The sequence below is a fragment of the Palaemon carinicauda genome, chromosome 34 (genome assembly GCF_036898095.1).
Source record: "Palaemon carinicauda isolate YSFRI2023 chromosome 34, ASM3689809v2, whole genome shotgun sequence".
Taxonomy (NCBI): Eukaryota; Metazoa; Arthropoda; class Malacostraca; order Decapoda; family Palaemonidae; genus Palaemon; species Palaemon carinicauda.
In genome coordinates this window covers 66,142,881-66,166,844 of record NC_090758.1, presented here as the reverse complement: position 1 = coordinate 66,166,844, position 23,964 = coordinate 66,142,881, and positions in this window count along the sequence as shown.

Sequence of the window (23,964 nt, the reverse complement as noted above, 5' to 3'; positions counted from 1 at the left end):
GTACAAATAGATATTCTTCATCCTTGATTTTACATTCTTGGGTTAACGGCACAATCTCGCAACAAAACTCACCAGCACTAGTTCGTCATTTTCAAAATGACTTCTACACATGCACTTGTAACTATCAATCAGTAGCCACTAACCGCTTTCCTGAGAAAATCCTTCAGCTTCCCACCCTTCTCATATAACTCTAAGTATAAGGTATTTACTTCTACCCCTTCTCTAACACTGGCTTTCCTCGAGGCTGAACTTTAAATCCAGCAGCCACTTGCCCTTCAGGAACTTCCCCCGTCCCAGCAACCAAAAATCATATAAATATATAAATAATACAGCGCCCGCCTAACAGATCACACGTAACCTATTTAACCTATCTCTGTTTGATTTTAGGTTCGCTCAGCAGTATTTTATAGGTATTGCTACACTAAGCAAAATTATCACAACACTTTACTTATACATTAAGCACCAACATAAGAACACAAGGTTTTCATCAAATTTATTTAAACACGTAAAAAGAAGAAATGACGTGTGATCAAACAACAACAAGAGCAAAGAAAAAAAATATTCCCACTCATCAATTCAAGGAATGTCGCGTATGGAGGGATGAGGAGGTATGCTCTGATTGACACTTGTAAATACTACCTCCTTCAGAACCACACGTATGTGTGCCTGATGATGTTCAGACACTGCACCATTAATAATTTTTTGTATCACTACGGTGTTAGATTTAACTATCTTAACTTAGTACAGACCCCTATACGATGGTTCTAGTTTGTGTTTCCTAGGTTGTAATCGTGTCAAATACACACGATCGCCAATAGATATGTTTACTGGTGCAGTTTTTAACCGACAATCATACTTTGAGCTGTGTTTTTCATTAGCTCTTTTCCAAACTTTTTCAGTGGTGTTCATTACTCTCCTTAAGAGATTTAGTAAATAGACATGGTATTGCTCAGTTCAATAATTTGGCAACAGTTGTGAATTAATCAGGACCATATAGGGTAACGCAGGATGCTATCCATATGCTAAGAAGAAAGGCATGTCCCTGAGCGAGGCATTATATGCAATGTTCAAAGCTATCTCAGCTGTATGAAGCATGGCGTGGTAAAGAAGGGGGTCATCAGCTACTAAGTAACAAAATTTTCTCCACTTCCTTATTATGCTATTCAACCGGGCTATCAGCTGAAGGAATATATTATTATTATTATAATAATTATTATTATTATTATTATTATTATTTTTTTTTTTTTATTATTATTTTTACTAGCCAAGCTACAACACTAGTCGAAAAAGCAAGATGCTATAAGGCCAGGGGCTCCAATAGGGAAAAATAGCCCTGTGAGGAAAGGAAATAAGGAAATAAATAATTGATGAGAATAAATTAACAATAAATCATTCTTTAAACACTGACATCGTCAAAACAGATATGTCCTATATAAACTATTAACAACGTCAAAAAGAGATATGTCATATATAAACGATAAAAAGACTCATGTCAGCCTGTTTAACATGAAAACATTTGCTCCAACTTTGAACTTTTAATGATATATTGATTCAACAACCCAATTAGGAAGATCATTCCACAACTTGTATAACAGCTGGAATAAAACTTCTAGAATACTGTGCAGTATTGAGCCTCATGATGGAGAAGGCCTGCCTAGTATTACGAACATGATAGAATTGTCCACGGAGATCTGAATGTAAAGGATGGTCAGAGTTATGAAAAATCTTATGCGACATGCATAATGAACTAATTGAACGACGGTGCCAAGGATTAATATCTAAATCAGGAATTAGAGATTTAATAGACCGTAAGATTCTGTCCAACAAATCAAGATGAGAATCAGCAGATGAGCACCAGACAGGAGAACAATACTCAAAACAAGGGAGAATGAAAGAATTAAAACACTTCTTCAGAATAGATTGATTACCGAAAATCTTGTAAGATTTTCTCACTAAGCCAATTTTTGTGCAATTGAAGAAGTCACAGACCTAATGTGTTTCTCAAAAGTAAATTTGCTATCGAGAATCACACCTTAAATTTTAAAAGATTTATACAAATTTAAAGAAACATTATCAATTCTGAGATCCGGATGTTAAGGAGCCACCGTCCTTGACCTACTTACAATCATCCTTTGAGTTTTATTAGGATTCAACTTCATACCCAATACTTTGCACCATACACTAATTTTAGCTAAATCTCTATTAAGGGATTCACCAACCCCCGATCTACATTCCAGGGATGGAATTGGTGCAAAAAGAGTAGCATCATCTGCATATGCAATGAGCTTGTTTTCTAGGCAAACCACATGCCATGTGTATATAGTATGAAAAGTAATGGGCCAAGAACACTACCCTGTGGAACACCGGATATCGCATTCCTATACTCACTATGGTGCCCATAAACAACAACTCTTTGAAATCTTTTACTTAGAAAATCAATAATAATGCTAAGAAACGACCAACCCACTCCCAACTGTTTGAATTTGGAAACAAGGGCCTCCTGATTAACACGGTCAAAGGCAGCACTAAAATCAAGGCCAATCATACAAACTTCCTGACTACAATCAAGGGATTTTTGTACAGCATTGGAGATTGTAAGAAGGGCATCACATGCTACAAGGCCTTTTACGAAAACCAAATTGCAAACTAGGGAATAGATGATTACCTTCAGAAAACCTATTAAGATGTTTTGCCAGAAGACGTTCAAATACTCTAGATAATATAAAAGTTATAGAAATTTGGCGGTAATCAGTGGGACATGAGCTACCACAAACACATTTACATACAAGAGTAACATTACCAATTCTCCAACTAGTGCTAAAAGCACCTCCTTTTGCTAACTTGCGCAAAATAACAGATAACTTTGGAGCGAAGAAATCTGCTGTCTTTATAAAAAAACAAAGGAAAAAAACCATTTGGGTCTACACCTCCATAAGCATCAAGGTCCACCAACAGAGCTTTAATCTCACGAGATCGAAAAGCTCAACTAGTTAGTTTAGCCTCAGGAAATCAGGAATGAGAAAGTTCAAGTTTTTCATTACTCTGTTTACTGTAAAAAACATCAGCCAAAAGGGTCGCCTTTTCCTTTGGACAGTGAGTGACTGAGCCATCTGGTTTAAGTAAAGGAGGAACTGTTTCATCGACACCAAAGAGTACAGATTTAAGGGTAGACCACCATTTATGTTCCTGAATTGTACCAGAAAGTGTTTCTTTCATGGTTAAATTGTACTCCTTTTCAGTTGAGGCATAAACTCTCTGAGCAAAAGCTCGAAGCTGAGTATAGTTGTTCCAGGTCAAATCTGATCTGTTACCCTTCCAAAGTTGATAGGCCTCCTGCTTCTCCAAAAAAGCACGTCTACAATCATCATTGAACCACGGTTTGTCCTTCACTCGGTACCTTAGTTCACGAGAAGGGATACGCCTATCAATTATGTTGACTAGATTCTCATTCAAAGGGACAACAGGATCTACACTATTATATAATTGTGACCAATTCAAGCACAAAAGATCATGTAAAATCCCATTCCAGTCTGCTTGGGATTTCATATAAATTTTACAAGAATATGATATATCAGGGACAGGCTGCTCAGTCCCGATTGGAGAACCAACCTTACTAGTTATAACGTCAGGGGAGTCAGTGTATATTAGGTCCAAGCAATTACCAGACCTATGAGTAGCTTCATTTATGATTTGCTCACAGCCTGATTCAGAGGCAAAGTGTAAAGCTCTTAAGCCATGGCGATCGGTAGGAGAGATAGAAGTAGCCATAATGGTAAGAAGACAATCGAAGATAGAATTATCCATATCTGGATTCCGGTAAATCGAACACAAATAAAATTTGTTATGCCTGCCACAAACTTTTATTACCTGAATCTCATGACATCCACATAGATAGCAGGACTTATGGGAAGCAGGGTACTCGGTCCTAATATACACCACCATTCCCCTGTCCATAGGGATGGCATCACGTTTCAACATTATTGGCTTCTTAAAACCAGTTATAAGGAGCTCAGATGAGTGCCTCATATTAGAAACCAAAGTTTCTGAGCACAAAAGAATATCATACTGTCTGGACGCAACTGTAAGGTCCTGGATATTTGCATGAAGAACACGAATATTGCAATATAGAAGACGACATTGACGAAATCTAGGACGCACTGGTCCCGGATTTCGCTCAATGTCTCCAGACAGCATAAGAATTAATAGAAATAAAAAAGAGACATCATACTTAAAAACTAGATTAACAAGAGTTATAACAAAAACAATACGTACAGAATTATAAACAAAGTGATTGATGATACCCATAGACTATAGTAAAAAGTCAGAAAAACTGGTCAACATGGAGGAGCCGATACACCATGCAAAACCTAAATACCCTCCCGGATAGCCACTTCAACTGAAGGGAGGACAGTAAGGATGGTTTTGAGAAGAAAAAGAATCAGAAAAAGGAAAAGACAACCTCTTGATAAACCACCAGGCATCCATGGCCCTTCTATTAAGCCTGCCCAACACACCATTTCAAAAAAACAAGAGGAAGAAAAAAAAAGTAAAAAAAAAAGATAGAATAGTGTGCCTGAGTGTACCTTCAAGCAAGAGAACTCCAACCCAAGACAGTGGAAGACCATGGTACAGAGGCTATGGCACTACCCAAGACTAAAGAACAGTGGTTTAATTTTGGAGTGTCCTTCTCCTAGAAGAGCTTCTTACCATAGCTAAAGAGTCTCTTCTACCCTTACCAAGAGGAAAGTACACTGAACAAATTGCAGTACAGTAATTAACCCCTTGGGTGAAGAAGTGTTAAGTATCTCATTGTTGTCAGGTGTATGAGGAAAGACGAGAATATGTAAAGAATAGGCCAAACTATTCTGTGTAAGTGTAGGCAAAGAAAAAATAAGCCGTGACCAGAGAGAGGGATCCAATGCATTACTGTCTGGCCAGTCAAACGATCCAATACATTTCTAGTAGAAGTATCTCAACGGGCGGCGGGTTCCCTGGCCAACCTAGTACATATATATATATATATATATATATATATATATATATATATATATATATATATATATATATATATATATATATATCTTTCAAGTGAAGTCAATACCATTGGATGACTAATATCTACTTGTTCTCTCCCTGTCCCACGGGTAGAGGGGAAGAAGGAGTAGTCACTCCCTAGCCATAGGGGATATCTAGGCATATACACTTGTAAATCACAACTGTCTCGTTATAGTTGAATAAGGAGAAGGTTTACGAAAGATTGAATCTGTGTGTGTTCGTTTGATTCTGTATGCATATTAATATAACTATTTAGCTGTTGTTTTCACAAGTTACCTACGCGAGTATATATATATATATATATATATATATATATATATATATATATATATATATATATATATATATATATATATATATATATATATATATATATATATATATATATATACATAGATAGAGAGATAGATAGATAGATATCATTATCATCATTTCCTTCTACGCCTATTGACGCAAGGGGCCTCAATTATATTTCACAAGTCTTCTGTTTCTTCAGTTTTTTATTAAATACTTCTCCATTCATCATCATCTGCTTCCCACTTTAAAGTCCTCAGCCATGTGGGCCTGGGTCTTCTAACTTTTCTCGTACCTGTTGGAGCCCATTTACATGTCTGGCTAACTAATCTCTCTTGAAGAGTGCTGAGAGCATTCAAGGACTATCTTAATCTACCCCTCACCATGATATCATCTGCATATGGCACCTGACTAGTCTCTCGTATAGTTTCATTTCTAATCTTTTCCTGCCATTCAACTTCCATTAGTCTTCTATTGGCTTTGTTCTAAAATCTACTAAATCTTTTGGAGATTGTTTCATTGTGATACCATGACTCATTTCCATACAGTAGTACCGATCTCACTAAACTGATTTATAGCCTGATTTTTATTTGTAATTTCATGAGATTTGTTTTCCAAATTTTACTTAACCTAACCATTGTCTGATTTTTTTTTCCCTAAACTCTTATGTCAGAGACCGTATATTGAAAATCATAGTGCCTGAATATTGAAATGATTCTACCGCCTTAAAAGTTTGTCCATTCATTGAAATCTCATCTTCCATTGCATATTCCATTCTCATCATCCCTGTCTTTCTTCTTTTTATTTTGACCCCAACCTCATGCATTCTTGTAATCAAGCATACTCTAGGTAAGCTAATTTCCTTTTATCAATCCATTCCAGTAATTCTCTACCACATCTGACTGTTCTACGCATTACAAAATCCATGATGAGTATAAACAACATACGTGACAACACATTCCCTTGCAGTACTCCGCTGTTCACTTTAAATTCATTTGATAGGACTCCATGAACACTAACTTTGCACTTGGTAGGTTCATGAACTGACTTAATCAAAATTACATATTTAAGAGAAATTCCATATTAACGCTGGACTCTTCATAAAATTGAATGCTCTACACTATCAAAGGCTTTTTTCAGAGTCCATAAATGTCATCAAAAGTGGATTTCTATATTCTAAACATAGTTGTACAACATGTCTCAAGATGAGAATTTGAACTGCACAAATTCTGACTTTTGTAATTTTGGGTTTTTCATCTTTCCCCTTTCCATTATCTCTCTCTAGTCTGTTTAGAATAAGCACTCTATATATCTTTATGGTGACTGACGCAAGTGTGATCCCTCTCTATTTAATGCAATCAGTCAGGTTTACTTTTTTTAGGCATTGTCAGCCACATTTTTCATCGTCATTCATCAGGTTTTGCTTCTCTATACCACTTTCTGCAAGATAATCTCATAGTTATACGTATTATGGGAGTCACTTCATTTTCAGCCAGTATCATATCAGCAGTTATTCCATCATCTCCAATGGCATTCCATCTCTCGAGTTTTTCTTCAACGGTAGCTTCGACTTTAAACACACTAATTCATTGCTACCCATATCAAGGTCTTCATCAACTTCATGTGTACCAATCAAATTACACACATTCACACACAAACACAAACACACACACACACACACACATATATATATATATATATATATATATATATATATATATATATATATATATATATATATATATATATATATGCATATATATAACTATATATGTATATATATATATATATATATATATATATATATATATATATATATATATATATATATATATATATATATATATATATATATGAGAAGAAATATAATAAGAATAAATACCCCCAAAAATGGTAAAAATATTAAAAACCTTAGACATTCCTAAACCCAATCAAAACCTGATTAGGGAAAGGCTAAAGAAAGGAGGAAGCATCAAATTAATGAACAGAAGACTTGGAACAGGATGCCAACAGATGTTGGCTCTAAATGAGAAAAATGGAAATATCCACAATAGAGATATACTGCCAAAAATTGCAGATGATTTATATAGGATATTATACAAGAGTATTATAAGAAACTACATTGTCAATTCAAATAATCAGACTCTTAAGCTGGTACCAAAAGTAACATTTGGAGAATGAAGAAAGCATTAAAAGGCATAGGAAGAGGTAATGAGGCAGGAGAAGATGGCTTAATAATTGCTACAATAATAGATGGATGAAATATCATAGTAGTAAAACTGGCATTTCACCTTTGGTATTATTCTGTGGAATATCTTCTCATGAGCTACCAAAATCCTTCCTTTGAACACACGTTACAAGAATTACATAGGTAGTAAACAATATAATATTTCATTGAGAAAATCTCTCATTATCAAATACTTTTCAATTTGAAAGAGTAGTTATCATTTATTTTGGAGCTTCATTGACAGATGCAAAAAAAAAAAAAAAAATAATAATAATAATAATAATAATAATAATAATAATAATAATAATTATTATTATTATTATTATTGTAATTATTACTATCATTGTTATTATTATTATCATTATCATTATTATCATAATAATAATGATATTAATAATAATAATAATAATAATAATAATAATAATAATAATAATAATAATAATAATAATAATGATCATGATGATAATAATAGCAAATCTATTACTACAACTTGGATTTATAGCTCAGTAATTACTTCTCACACTGCTTTTGGGTCTAGCCTATAAGGATTAATTCATCCTTGAAGGTTCAGACATATCTCTACTACTCCTATTACTACCATTACTATTATTACTACTTCTACTACTACTACTACTACTACTACTACTACTACTACTACTACTACTACTGCTGCTGCCATTCCTATCATTTAACAGAAATACATATAATTATTGAAATCAACTCATAGTATTTAGATAAATAGACAGAGAAAGAAGGAGGGCAAGAAAGCTAGGAGAGAATCAATACGCAAAACTGAATCAATCTTTACTATTAACAACAAACCTTGTTGCTAAGAGTAGGTCACGCGACCATTAGTCTGGCTGGCGCTGCCTGACGTCTTCCTTTCTCATGCAAGCACTTTGAAGCACACTTGCAGGAACACCCATTCTCTAATATTCAAACCATTATCTTTCTTTTCTTTCTTCTATTCTATGGAATAACCCTACCATGTCAACAATGGTTCAGGAATGGCTCTAACACCGTCTGCATTTGGTAATCATAACCAGATTGATAACGACCAATGACCAATTATGATTGAGTAAGGATACATTTCCATGTGTGTGTAATGTGCCTTCTTAATTCATTTGCTAAATAATAACAATTAAATGTGCTATTGATTCGAATAAATCTACATAGTACAGAGCCAAGCACAAACACACATGAACACAAAGACACTGAGACGGATAAGGAAATGGCCGAAATAACCTCGATTCACAAAAACTGATGAGAATCGGTGATCAATATTGATTGACCCAATGACAAGAGGGAGACCTTCTTTGGACAATGCCAAGTGTCCGGAGAACTTGCAAACACACATTCCCTCTCTCTCTCTCTCTCTCTCTCTCTCTCTCTCTCTCTCTCCTCTCTCTCTCCTCTCTCTCTCTCTCTCTCTCTCTCTTCGTGAAAGTCCGCATGCAGCTACATATCAAGCAATGAACCATAGTTTCTATAGAAACAATTGCAAACACTTCTGCTCCCAGCGGAGTTCGGCGTCATGTTTAGTGCATTACCGATCGACGCGTGATGGAACTAAGTCAGTGAGTGATCAAGTGGTTGTGACTTTTAATCAGCTATTGATATTTTAGTGCTGTTGGTATTTGTGAAAAGTTCGAATGAAGTTTATCGATCAGGAACAAGCTGCAGTGATTTGGATGATATTAATTTAAGTTGCATTAAAACATATCCAATACAATTATTTACTTTGAGACTTTTGTCATTTAATATTCGTGATTGTTTGCAAAGAAGATCGGGGTTTCAATCTTCTCTTCAAAGACAATAAAAAAAGAATTTCTCACCATCCAGAATTCTTGAAATACACTTTAGACGTTAACATTATCAGGAGAGAAATTGTTGCTTCTAAATTATCCTTGTCTCCTTCATCTTTAGCCTTCAGACTGAGGCAAGTACCAAAGCATCTCACCTTGCTTTCTATTTTTGATTGCGTCCTAAGGTGAATCTCTCTCTCTCTCTCTCTCTCTCTCTCTCTCTCTCTCTCTCTCTCCTCTCTCTCTCTCTCTCTCTCTCTCTCTCTCTCTCTCTCAAGAGTAACAACCCTGTCTTAGGATTGGGTGAAATTATAATAATTGGAGAGTTTTACATAGAATTAAAGAAGGGCCATATCTCTTGCTTCAGATGACTTTGTAAGGAACCCATGAAATAGAATTTAGTTTCTTATTGATAAAAATCTTGCTGATGACATAGAAGAATAAAAAGTATCAAACGAATATCATCTAAACGCATTCACCACAACATCTAATAGAGAGGAAGAAAGGGAAACTTTGTGAAAATCTCAAGATACTTTAAATAAAAAAAAAAACAAGAAGATTTTCATTTGTTTTGGATGATTTCTATTATGATTTAGGTTGAAAGAAGAGAGGATTTTAAGCTGAATGCAAATTTGGAGTTGGTACAGAAAGTGACAGAGGAGACATGCTTGCAGAATTTATTAAAAAAATCTAAAACTCCTGAACATCTTTTTTCTGTCAAATTGTCAAATCCTCCTTAGAATCGAATTCCCCTATTAATTTCTAGTTACTAAAACACCGAAAACCACTTTACAACTTTACCCACCCCTCTCTCTCTCTCTCTCTCTCTCCTCTCTCTCTCTCTCTCTCTCTCTCTCTCTCTCTCTCTCTGAATATTGTCAAATCTTACCCTGAATCTACATTCCTTATTACTTTCTAGTTAGTTATTTGAACACTTAACACCAGTTTTAGTGACCCCCATCTACTACATTTAGCATACTTTACCTCTCTCTCTCTCTCTCTCTCTCTCTCTCTCTCTCTCTCTCTCTCTCTCTCTCTCTCTCTCTGCGAATGAAAGAGTAAACAAAATACTCTTCATAAACTCTCAGCTTTGATGAAATCTAGAAAAAGTCTTTCACTGTTTTGTTGATCTTTTCACCTAACGTATTTCATATTCTTACATCTCTCTCTCTCTCTCTCTCTCTCTCTCTCTCTCTCTCTCTCTCTCTCTCTCTCTCTCTATTTTTGAATGAAAGAGTAAGGAAAATAATCCTTATGAATTCTCAGCTTTACTTAAACCTTAAAATGTATTTCACTGTTTAGGCAACCTTTTATCTTACAGCATTTTATATACTTTCTCTCTCTCTCTCTCTCTCTCTCTCTCTCTCTCTCTCTCTCTCTCTCTCTCTCTCTCTCTCTCTCTCTCTCTCTCTCTCTCTCTCTCTCTCTCTCTCTCTCTCTCTGTCTCTCTCTCTCTCTCTCTCTCTCTCTCTCTCTCTCTCCCCTTGTGAATTGATGAGTAAGCAAAATAATCCTTAAGTATTTTAATCTTTACCATTACTTCCATTGTTTAGGTAACGTCTTCACCTTCTTTATTTCATATACTTTAACACTCTCTCTCTCTCTCTCTCTCTCTCTCTCTCTCTCTCTCTCTCTCTCTCTCTCTCTCTCTCTCTCTCTCTCTCTCTCTCTCTCTCCTTGTGAATGAGAGAGCAAGCAAAATGATTATTATGAATTCTATCCTTCACTGAAACCTTAAAATATCATTCACTTATGCAAGTCAACAAAACGTGACAGGCTTTTGGTTTTGTTTATTGATTACCTTAAGGCAAATGACAGGGTGCCCAAGCGCAAGCTAAGAGCAGTTCTGAAGGTACGCTGTTGCCGGAAAGTTATGCTCAAATCAAAAAAATATATATACTCGTGTACAAAGTATATACTTAAAACTGATATAATTAATGCTGGTTACGTCATGCTCTAGGGTTCTCCTTCAAGTTGTCTGTTATTTATTGTGTACTGTATATAGAGGAAATAGTAAGAAGGATAAATCTGCTATAGCTAGGGATGGTTTTTTAGGAATGTTGCACACATTATTAATAATGGACGATAAAAATTTTTACCCACATTATACTGTATGTTAGAACAAAAACGTAGAGTAGGTACCCACTACTGTAAAGATTACGGAATGTAAATAAATGCCAAAAAGAGCAAATATTTTTGTAATAAATGGTAATGATAGGGAAAAAATTCATTTACATAGTCACAATACCAAAATCTGTTATTCACCAAAAATATCTGTATTCAGGAGCTAAGTTTTTAAATTCAGGGAAAATGGCCAATGTAATTTCATTAAACACAAAAAAGCTAACAGCGCATCAGTAAACGAATTTTCTATATTTTGGGCTTCCAATAGTCAGATGCATTTAAAGAATATAAAATTAGTATTCGAGAGAGCTAGGATATTATTATTAATATATAGCTCATAATCGTGGTCAACAGGTAATGTAAAAGAGATCAAACAACAGTATAACCAGCTAAACCAGTTTTTACTTAGATTTAGGAGCAATAAAAGTATAAATCTTGGTTTATTAGAAGCCTGCATTTCCCCACTCAGTCACATAATCTCTAAGCAAAGAGTTAATTTTTTAAGGTCCAAAGTCTATGTAAACAAGCTGAACAATCCTTTGTATATATTTATGAATTATGTCAAGAGAATAACACCAATACACTTACATTTATGTCTAGATTTATGTCTAGATATCTGGAACATCACATCAATTCTAATGTATCTGTTGATATAGGGAATCTTATAATTGCCAGAAGTTCAATTTGCACTAGATTTACCACGTATGCAAGTGAACAAAACGTGACATTGACGATACACCCTGTATATACAACTAGTTTGTTTATTCCCGTTTTTCTGAGATTCCTTAAGTCCCTCGAAACTAATGTCGTATAATATAAGGATCAAGACAGGTCGCCGGAGTCGTTTACCCTATGAAACACGGGTTTGGCGATGTAACAATACTAGTATCCAATCTGAAAGACATGTTCTAATAGAGTGTAACCTGACTAATGATATTAGATTAAGATACCCCATGTTAAATTTCAGAGACACTAGCAGGTTGCTCGGTGGAAACACTCATATACAGTATATCCATTATGTAAATATGTCCATGAAGTATTAAAATTCTATTGATGAACAGGATTATACCAAGGTCTTATGATTTTGATCTTATTATACTAAAAAAAAGTTTAGTTGAGATGCAATCCACCTATTCTTCATTTCATTTATGATTTTGAATGGACATTTTGTCTTTGGTATTTCCGGAAGTTGTTATATCAAATTACGAGTGTAAGATGTTAATCATTGTTTTCTAATGCCAGGCTGACACTTGCACGACTTTTGGTCGGGAATTTGTTGTGGCAAGTCATACCATTTTGGGGCACGAACTAGGAGGCTTCCGCACTGTTCCCGGCTAGCTCACGCATTGTTCAGAATGAGTTCACGACGAGTTCATGATAGTTCACGAATGCGTGCCCATTAGTGTCCACATTGACATGAACTGGCATGACGAGTTCACGCATCGTTTGCATTTAGTTTGCACACTTCCCGCATTGTCACAACGAGTTTGCGCAATTCAGACGGTGTCGGGGCGACTTGGCCACGCCATATAAATACTGGGCCTCTCCAACCCCTGGTCATTTTGGTTGGCTTTGGAAGAGACAGCATGCTTAATATCAGAGATAAAATCATTGCAGAGGAAAAGATACCCATACTTGGCAGCTGGTTTATCCGTTGTTGAAAATTAGCAGAAAAGGCTGGCAGGGGCAGAAGAGGGAGAAAAGGCTACCCCACATCGAAGAAAGACACAAATGAAAGTGTGGGTCAGGGAATGCTTAACCAGAAGACAGGAGTTTGGAGCATATGACTGTCTACTGACTGAACTCCAAAAGGAAGATCAAAGATGATACGAAAAATACCTCAGAATCACAGCTGACCTGTTCCTAGATATGATTGAGAAGTTAACCCCTCTCCTCTAGTAGCAGTTCACCTTCATGAGGGAACCAATTCAAGTTGGACTCAAGCGGGATATTACTATCCAAGTCTGTAGTACAGCTTCAGGGTTGAAGCAAGTACCATTTGCAAGCTCATACCCGATGTGTGTAAAACCATCATCACAGTCTACAAGATGGAAGTGCTGAGCTAGCTGCCCCAAAACTGAAGAGGAGTGAAAGGAAGTTGCTGCTGGGTTCAGCTCCAGATGGAATTACCACAACTGTCAGGGGGCGGTGGACGACAAGCACATTGCCATAAAGAAGCCACCCAATGCTACCTCTTACTACTACAACTATAAGGGCTTCCACAGCATTGTACTGATGGCAGTGGCAGATGCTACCTAAAAGTTCCTCTACGTGGATGCTGGGACAGAGGGTGGTGCGTTGGATGGAGGAACATGGAGTAACTGTTCCCTGCATGATACTGTAAAAGAGAACAGAACTGGAGTGCCTCGACCTGAATCACTCCCTAATGAAGACCAGCCATTGCCCTATTACTTCGTAGGTGATGACGTCTTTGCTCTCCAAATCTGGATGATGAAACCATTTCCCCATTGGTCAAAGGTACTACGAAAATGCATATTTAGCTAAAGGTTGTCTCGTGCCTGACATGTCGTGGAGAATACCTTTTGAATTTTGTGTCAAAGGTTCCATTACTTCTTCACGCTGATGCATCAGCACCCCAACACCATCAACCTGATTACCAAGTGCGCTTGTATCCTGCACAACCTCATCGTCATCAGATACCCACACTCAATTTCAGAAGTGGACTACAAAGATCTGGACACACATGATCTAATACTGGGGGATGGAGGACTGACTTACACCTGTAAAAGAAATGATTTTTTAAATTTTTTTTTGTTGCCCTTTATTTTTGGATTTCTTTTTCTCTGCTTTTTCGTTTATTTTTTTCGTTCGTTTCCATTTTTCTTTCACTTTATTTTAAGGTTAAAGAGAAAAAACAAGTGTTTTGAAATAAGAAATCATTTTATTAACATGAAAACTACAAACAACAAATATGTACAAGTATCACAGTCCAACTATTTACAAATATTTAGAAGTGTCTCATCTCAGTCATTGTCCTTGCTGGTACTGGTACTGCTGCGTAGGGATAACCAATGGACTGGGTGGTGTCTTGAGTTCCTAGGAGGTGTAGAGGGATGAGGGTGAGATGCCCTCTTCTAGGTTGTTGTCGACGGATCCCGGGGTCAGGACCGGGAAGCTGAGTGGTGTCATAGGTGTCTGGAATTTGGCTGACAGCGACAACACTGAAGGTGTTGGTGAAGGAGCCTGGACAAGGGTGGCTGACAGTGCAGGTGGAATCCCTGAGTGGTTGTCGATATGGCTGCTGGAAGAGCTGACGCCGCTGCCTATAGCGGTGTACTAGGTTGAGGCAGTGTATAAGGAATTCATACTGGGAGTCCTCTGGGATAGCATGAATGTGGCCTTCCGGTAGGTACGAAAAATCGTGTAAGATCTTGTGCTGGCCGGTGTACGAGTGGGTGGGCGTCAAGGAATCTGCTTCGGAGATGATCTGAAACATAAAAATACTGTAACAATTTAGTACAGCATTTCAATGCAACATATTGCACATGCCATGTCATAAGCAATGGATGAAACTGGAATAAAATCTGCATGAAGTCATTGGGATTCTCACCTGTTGCACTACATTACTGAGGTTGCTGTGGGTCACCATGGTCTTATCCGTTGCTGTGGCTGTCTGTGTTATTGGTGGGCTGGACCGCTTCCCCTTTCCCTTGCCCTTCTCGGTGCTAGTAGATGCTTGGCTCTGGGAAACTGTGGACCTCACTTTATCATCATCTCCGTCGCTGATCGTCACTACAGCTGACTCTGGGACAGCAAACTGCTTACTGGGGACTGTCTCTCCACGGAAATGTGTTTTATCAGGGAACTCCAGGTCTCCATGATATGGTCGTCACGGGCACTCCTTTGTGGCTGGCCAGCTCCACCCTTCTTCTCCTTCTTCATAATATTCCCCACCCTGCTTCTCAAGTTTTCGTAAATCTTCTTGCATTGGGCATCAGTGGCAGGAGGCTCTAGCTACTCTCCAACTCAGTACCACCGGCTGTTCTTAGCAGCCAAATTGAGCCACTCCTGCTTCTTGTCATACAGCTGGCGGTTCTCCTTCACAAGATCAGCCAACCTAAACTCGGCCTCTTCTGTCCACTGGTATTCAGAGATTTCTTTCTTGGACATCCAGACCCGCTTCTTCTGCTTTCTGTTAGCCTCATCCTCACTTCCTTATTACGCTATTCCACCAGGCTATTAGCTGTAAGCCTACATTGTTATTATTATTATTATTACTAGCCAAGCTACAACCCTAGCGGGAAAAGCAAGATGCTATAAGCCCAAGGGCTCCAATAGGTAAAAATAACCCAATGAGGAAAGGAAATAAGGAAATAAATAAATGATGAGAATTAATTAACAATAAATCATTCTAAAAACAGTGACAACGTCAAAACAGATATGTCATATAAAAACTATTAACAACGTTAAAAACATATGTCATATATAAACGATAAAAAAACTCATGTCAGCCTGTTCAACATAAAAACATTTGCTCCAACTTTGAACCTTTGAAGTTCTACTGATTCAACTACCCGATTAGGAAGATCATTCCACAACTTGGTAACAGCTGAAATAAAACTTCTAGAGTACTGTGTAGTATTGAGCCTCATGATGGAGAAGGCCTGGGTATTAGAATTAACTGCCTGCCTAGTATTACGAACAGGATAGCATTGTCCAAGGAGATCTAAATGTAAAGGATGGTCAGAGTTACGAAAAATCTTATGCAACATGCATAATGAACTGATTGAACGACGGTGCCAGAGATAAATATCCTGATCAGGAATATGAAATTTAATAGTCCATAAGTTTCTGTCCAACAAATTAGGATGAGAATCAGAAGCTGAACACCAGACAGGAGAACAATACTCAAAACAATGTAGAATGAAATAATTAAAACACTTGTTCAGAATAGAATGATCAACAAAAATCTTGTAAGACTTTCTCAATAAGCCAATTGTTTGTACAATTGAAGGACACACAGACCTAATGTGTTTCTCAAAAGTGAATTTGCTAGCAGAGAATAACACCTAACATTTTAAAAGAGTCATACAAATTTAAAGAAACATTATCAAGACTAAGATCCGGATGTTGAAGAGCCACCGTCCTTGACCTATTTACAATCATACTTTGAGATTTATTAGGATTCAACTTCCTACCCCATAATTTGCACCATGCACTAATTTTAGCTCAATCTCTACTAAGGGATTCACCAACCCCAGATCTACATTCGAGGGTTGGAATTAATGCAAAGACAGTAGCACCATCTGAATATGCAACAAGCTTGTTTTCTAGGCCATACCACATGTCATGTGTATATAGTATGAAAAGTAATGGGCCAAGAACACTACCCTGTGGAACACCGTATATCACATTCCTATACTCACTATGGTGCCCATCAACAACAACTCTTTGAGATCTATTACTTAAAAAATCAATAATAATGCTAAGAAATGACCGACCCACTAACAACGGCTTCTGTTTGAAAACAAGACCTCATGATTAACACGGTCAAAGGCAGCACGAAAATCAAGGCCAATCTTACGAACTTCCTGACCAGAATCTAGGGATTTCTGTACAACATTGGAGATTGTAAGAAGGGCATCACATGCTCCAAGGCTTTTACAAAAACCAAATTGCAAACTAGGGAATAGATGATTACCTCCAGTAAAACTATTAAGACGTTTTGCCAAAAGACGTTCAAAAACTTTAGATAATATGGGAGTTATGGAAATTGGAGGGTAATCAGTAGGACTTGAGCTACCACAAGCACATATACATAGAGGAGTAACATAATCAATTCTCCAACAAGTGCTAAAAGCTCCTCTTCTTGCTAACTGGCGCAAAATAACAGATAACTTTGGAGCTAAGAAATCTGCTGTCTTTATAAAAAACAAAGGAAAAACGCCTTTTGGTCTATACCTCCAAAAGCATCAAGGTCCATCAACAGAGCTTTATTCTCAAGAGATCAAAAAGCTAAACTAGTTAGTTTAGCCCCAGGAAAACAGGAATGAGGAAGTTCAAGTATTTCATTACTCTGTTCACTGTCAAAAACTTCTGCCAACCGGGTTGCCTTATCTGGTTTAAGTAAAGGAGGAACTGTTGAGTCTACACTAAAGAGTGCAGATTTCATGGTAGACCGCCATTTATGTTCCTGAGTTGTACCAGAAAGGGTTTCTTTTATGGTTAAATTGTACTCCTTTTCAGTTGAGGCATAAACTCTTTGAGCAAAAGCTCGAAGCTGAGTATAGTTGTTCCAGGTCAAATCTAACCTGTTACCCTTCCAAAGATGATAGGCCTCCTGCTTCTCCAAATAAGCACGTCTACAATTATCATTGAACCACGGTTTGTCCTTCACTCGGTACCCTAGCACACGAGAAGGGATGTGCCTATCAATTATGTTGACTAGATTCTCATTCAAAATGACAACAGGATCTAAAATACTATATAATTGTGACCAATTCAAGCACAAAAGATCATGCAAAATCCCATTCCAGTCTACTTGGGATTTCATATAAATTTTACAAGAGTATGATATATCAGGGACAGACTGCTCAGTCTTCACTAATAATGAAATCAAGGCATTATCGGATGTTCTGACTGGAGAACCAACCCTACTAGTTATAACGCCAGGGGAGTCAGTGTATACAAGGTCCAAGCAATTATCAGACCTGTGAGTAGCTTCATTAATGATTTGCTCACAGCCTGATTCAGAAGCAAAGCCTATAGCTTTTAAGCCATGGCGATTGGTAAGAGAGATAGAACTTAACCAATCCCTATGGTAAGCATTAAAATCACCAACAAAGACAAAAGAAGCCTTTCTATCATATTCTTGTATCTTAGCCATAATGGTAGGAAGACAATCAAATATAGAATCATCCATGTCTGGATTCCGGTAGATGGGAAAAATAAAAGTTATTATGCCTGCTACAATCTTTTATTACCTGAATCTCATGACATCCACATTGATAGCAGGACTTATGAGAACCAGGGTACTCGGTCTTAATATACACCACCATTCCCCTGGCCCTAGGGATGGCATTACGTTTCAACATTATTGGCTTCTTAAAACCAGTTATAAAAAGCTCATATGAGTGCCTCATATTAGAAACCAAAGTTTCTGAGCACAAACGAATATCATACTGTCTGGACGCAACTGTAAGGTCTTGGATATTTGCATGAAGACCACGAATATTGCAATACAGAAGACGACATTGACGAAATCTAGGACGTACTGGTCCCGGATTTCGCTCAATGTCTCCAGATAGCATAAGAATTAATAGAAATAAAAATGAGACATCATACTTAAAAACTAGACTAACAAGAATTATAACAAAAACAATATGTAAAGATTTATAAATAAAGTGATTAATGAAACACATAGAATATAGTGAAAAGTCGGAAAACTGGTGAACATGGAGGAGCCGATACACCATGCAAGGCTAAATACCCTCCAGGATAGCCATTTCAACTACAGGGAGGACAGTAAGGATGGTTTTGAGAAGAAAAAGAATCTGAAAAGGAAAAGACAACCACCAATAAACCACCAGGCATCCATTGCCCTTCTATTAAGCCTGCTCAACACACCATTTCCAAAAAAACATGAGGAAGGAAAAAAATTAAAAATAAGATAGAATAGTACCCTCAAGCAAGAGAACTCTAACCCAAGACAGTGGAAGACCATGGTACAGGGGCTATGGCACTACCCAAGACTAGAGAACAACAGTTTAATTTTGGAGTGTCCTTCTCCTAGAAGAGCTGCTTACCATAGCTAAAGAGTCTCTTCTACCCTTACCAAGAGGAAAGTACACTGAACAAATTGCAGTACAGTAATTAACCCCTCGGGTGAAGAAGTGTTAAGTATCTCATTGTTGTCAGGTGTATGAGGAAAGACGAGAATATGTAAAGAAGAGGCCAGACTATTCTGTGTAAGTGTAGGCAAATAAAGAATAAGCCGTAACCAAAGAGAGGGATCCAATGCATTACAGTCAAGCCAGTCAAAGGATCCAATACATCTCTAGCGGTAGTATCTCAACGGGCGGCTGCTGCCCTGGCCATCCTACTACCTACCTACTACCTGCGGTCAATGAAAAGCATTCAATTTTCTTCAAGTCCGAGACTGATTTCACCACCTTATTTATAAACTCGAGACCATTATCACTTATCAAAATTCCCGGGCAACCAAACCTAGTAATCAAAGAGCACAGCGCCTGGGGTAATGAATTTGCTGATTTATCCAACATTGAGTAAGTATGAGTGTAACAAGTAAATGCTTTGACAAATAACACATGTATACTTATCTTGTGTATTACCAGTAGGAAATGGTCATACCACCTCCATAGCTACCCTATAATATTTAATAGGAATCACAGGCCACTTTCTGGCTTCCTTTACAGTGTTTTATGGTCTTTGAAACATTTACAAACATGACAACATTTTATATAGTTTTCTATAGATTTCTTTATTCCTAAGCAAAAGAAGGATTCTTATGCTCTCGTTAAATTCCCTGCATAAAGACTTGCATGTACAATGCGGATGGCTTAATCAATTAAAGAGGGGACAAGAACTACTCGTGCACAGAATTCCCGTACCCTTTTCTCTTAAAGACAATTCAATATATCATTCACTATAAAAAAAATTCTCAAGAGGGACATTCGGAAATGATGGATAACTCTCCCATTCCCCTTTAATCACTGCTCATGATCTATGATCTTTCCATCAATTCCTCTTTTTTTCTGTCCCTCTAGGACTTCCTTTATGTCCTAGCCTCCCAAGTCCATCAAACCTGCATCATCAGGGCACTCATTCTGGACATCCCTGGTAATGTCCTCGGCCACCGACATACATTAACCTTCACTTTTTCTCCCTCACCCCATCTCTTTCTCTCTCCAAAATCTTTCTCTCTCTCCCGGTCGAGGATATAATTTTCTGAGCGCTCTTCACATGAATTCACATCCCGTTTTGTATTTTAATGGGACCTTCAAGATTTTGGGTTCGTTCTTCGTTCCTCTTTCGTACCCGAGTTGTTACTCCTATTACTGCACCTCTAGAGAGGGCATCAGCTACCTTATTAGACTTATCTTCTATTTGGTCAAACCCCTTTATGTTAAACTTTAACAGTCTTTCAATCCATCTCGCTTGTCTAGACGCAAATCAAACAGCTGACCTAATAAAAAGAACTGATACCTCTCAAGAACCCAAAGGATAGCCAGTACCTCTCAATCGAATGTACTATAATACTATGTTGCCCCTTTTTAATGCTCTAGAAGCAAAACAAATGTGTTGCGCTCTACCTTTATCATATTCTTGAGAAATTACGCCACCAATAGCTACGCTACTCTCATCTGTTGTCACTAAAAACGGGTGATCAAATCTAGGATATGCGAGTAAGTCAATGCTAGATAAGGCAGCTTTCTAATGGTTGAAGGTCCTTCCATGTCCCACTCCCCATTTTATTAATCTTTTTTTCTTCAAACTATCTAGGGGTCTCGCTATCTCTCCAAAACCTCTTATGAGTTTACAGTAATAACAAGCGACCTTAAGGAGCCCATCTAGTTACTTATGGGTATATGGCCTTGGGAAATCTCTAATAGCTTCTACTTTACTGAGGTAGGGTTGGATACCTTCATGGGTTATTATATGAACTAAAAATTCAACCTGTTTACAGAAAAATTTGCACTTTTATCATTTTTTTTTCATACCATTACTTCGCAATGCTTTTGAAAATTTACTAATAATAATATTCATATGTTCTTCCGACATTTCCTTTTGATTGCGATATCGTCTAAGTAAAGGAGAACATTATGGCTAATTAAGGGAGTTAAAACCACCATTATTACTCTAGAAAAACTACTTTGAGCATATTTAACACCAAAAGGAAGAAAATTAAACTAAAAGAGTTGATCTTTGGCTATAAATAGCGTTTTACTTTTACTGACTTTCTTCCTAAATGGTTACTTGATAGTATCCAGATTTCAAATTGATAAATGTAAAATATTTACTATTGTGTACCTGCCTGAGTAACTCTTCAATTGAGGGCAATGGAAATGCATTATCCTTAGTGAACGCATTCAACTTTCTCTAATAAACACACAATCTTACCGAGCGAACCTTTTTCCTAACAGGTACAATTAGAGAAGTCCAGGGGGATTCACTCTCCTCGATAATCCTTTGTTTCCTTAATTTTCTAATTTCCCATTTTATTACTCTCTGGAAATGGATGGGTGCCTTATAAGGCTTGACCTGATTGGTTATGCCTGCTCAGTTTCAATGCTAAAGGGAAATAAATCAATCGTCCCGAGTTTTTCGTCTCCAATCGCAATCACATCTGAATAATTATTAAAAATGTTACTAACTACAGGTTGATATTCTAGCAGATATATTTTTCAACATTGCATAATCAATTTCTGAGTGCTTTCATCTGTGCGGGCTGTAGATGTGGTTCCCAAAATCCCATTATAAGTAATTTCACATAAATCCAACTCACACACAGAATCACTTACTAACCAAACTCTTTTGTTTGACAAGTTAACTATCGTAATATTCGCTCTGTTCTCTTCTATTTCTGACAAGCCTTCTAAGACTACATATGGCCATTTGTCCTTGGATTTAACTACGACCTTGGTTCCCTTCGGAAGATGCTGACAAGGGGTCACTAATATGCACATAAGTGTCTGGCGGAGGAAATACTTTTCTTCCATTCAGTACAGCTGTTACCTTCCATAAGGGTCTCTCCTTTCCTACAAAAGCACTTACTCTCTCTCGACTTTATATCTACAAAATGGACCCTCCTGCTTTTACTAATATTCAACCCTTTTCCTCTTATATGTATATTTGACTACTCAATATAAAATCAAATCTAATTATAGCCTCAATTTCTGGAATTCACAAGGTATGTAGGACAAAAAATTCACGTGTAAACTTCCAAGATCCCACCTTAAAGTTGACGATCCTTGTATGGCCTGCATGTAGTTTATTTCCTCCTGGCGTATCGAGGATGATTGATGCCGCTGACTGTAGTGGGTTTAATGATATTCCATTTTCAATAAGAAAAACGCTGGCTCCTGTGTTTATCAGTGGTCAAATGGACTTATATGGTAGGTCAAGCCTGACTGCTAACATTCCGAGGCGCCCATTAGGATATGTGAAGCACGTGCCAACAATCTCGCTTGCAATACCGCTGCCCCCTAATCCTGTCCCTAGTGCTGCGGGGTTTAGGTCATGGATACCAATAGGGTCACCACTGCCTGCTCGACTGTTTCTTTTGTCATGTTGTGTGTGTGTGGTGGGCCATTGATCTCCTTTGTTTCCCCCTTCCTCTGTTTCCTTTTCCTCTGATAATGGGCAGGGTGTGGTCTGCGTGTGCCACAACCCTCATGCCTTCAATTTTTTTTTTGCTGGACAATCTCGAGATAAATGACTGTAGGCCTGACAAGTTTAACAGTCAGGAGATCCTTTGGTGGGGCACTCAGTTCGGTGGTACCCTCATCCCTTATACTGCCAAAATATGAAGACTCTTCTCACCTGTTAACTGTGTTCTCCCCTCTCCTGCTTTAGTGGTTTATGAGTTCCTCTCATTATTACCACATTTTCGGAATCATGAAAGCTATTCTTCGGAATTTTTTCTTTTGACAAACTGTCTAGAATGCTTTACATCACCATCAATACGCCTTCTAACGAGCCATGTTTATCGAGCAGAAAACCAAATAGATTTGGGTTTTCTAACCTGCGAATATGTTTAATTGCAATTGCTTTTTTATCACCTTCTGGGAGATTACCCTCCGTGTAGCAAACAAATCACAATCTCGTATAATACGAGTTGCAAAACTGAGAACTGACTCACCCTCTTTAATTTGGTTTGTAATTTTTCAAGTAAACGTCGTTTTATTTCAGTATAACTTCTTAAACTGTCTTGTGGCCAACACATTACTTCCATTGCCGGAGCATCTTTCAGTAACCTAATTACTTGAATTGCTTTTTCTCTTTCTGACTCCTCATATGTGGCTACTTCAAAGTCTCCTAAAAACACCTTTCGACTGAAACCCTTCATGAGGCCGTTGATCATTAAAAGGCCTAATGTGTGCCTGGAGTTCTGGCAATTTTCTAACTACAAGAGTATCTTCATTCGGCTCTGCATGTGTTCTTTCACTTATATGCGTTAGAACTTCGTTTTTGTACATTGGATATGCCTTTGTTGCGCTACGTTCTTCTCTTTCAACTAAGAATCTATTTATTAACTCAGCTAGGTTTTCTAACCAATTTTTCAAGTCCTGTGATCGTTGCTCTTAGTTATATTCTTCATTGACATCACTATGACCAACTGCTCCTTCGTTTTCATCTCCTGCAGCAGCAGTGTCTCCTATGTTATTCTTCGCTTATCTAGGCATCTTGAACTTTTATTTTACCGGCTTAAGGAGTAACTTCGCTAACTGCATACGCATACAGACAAATTATTTCACC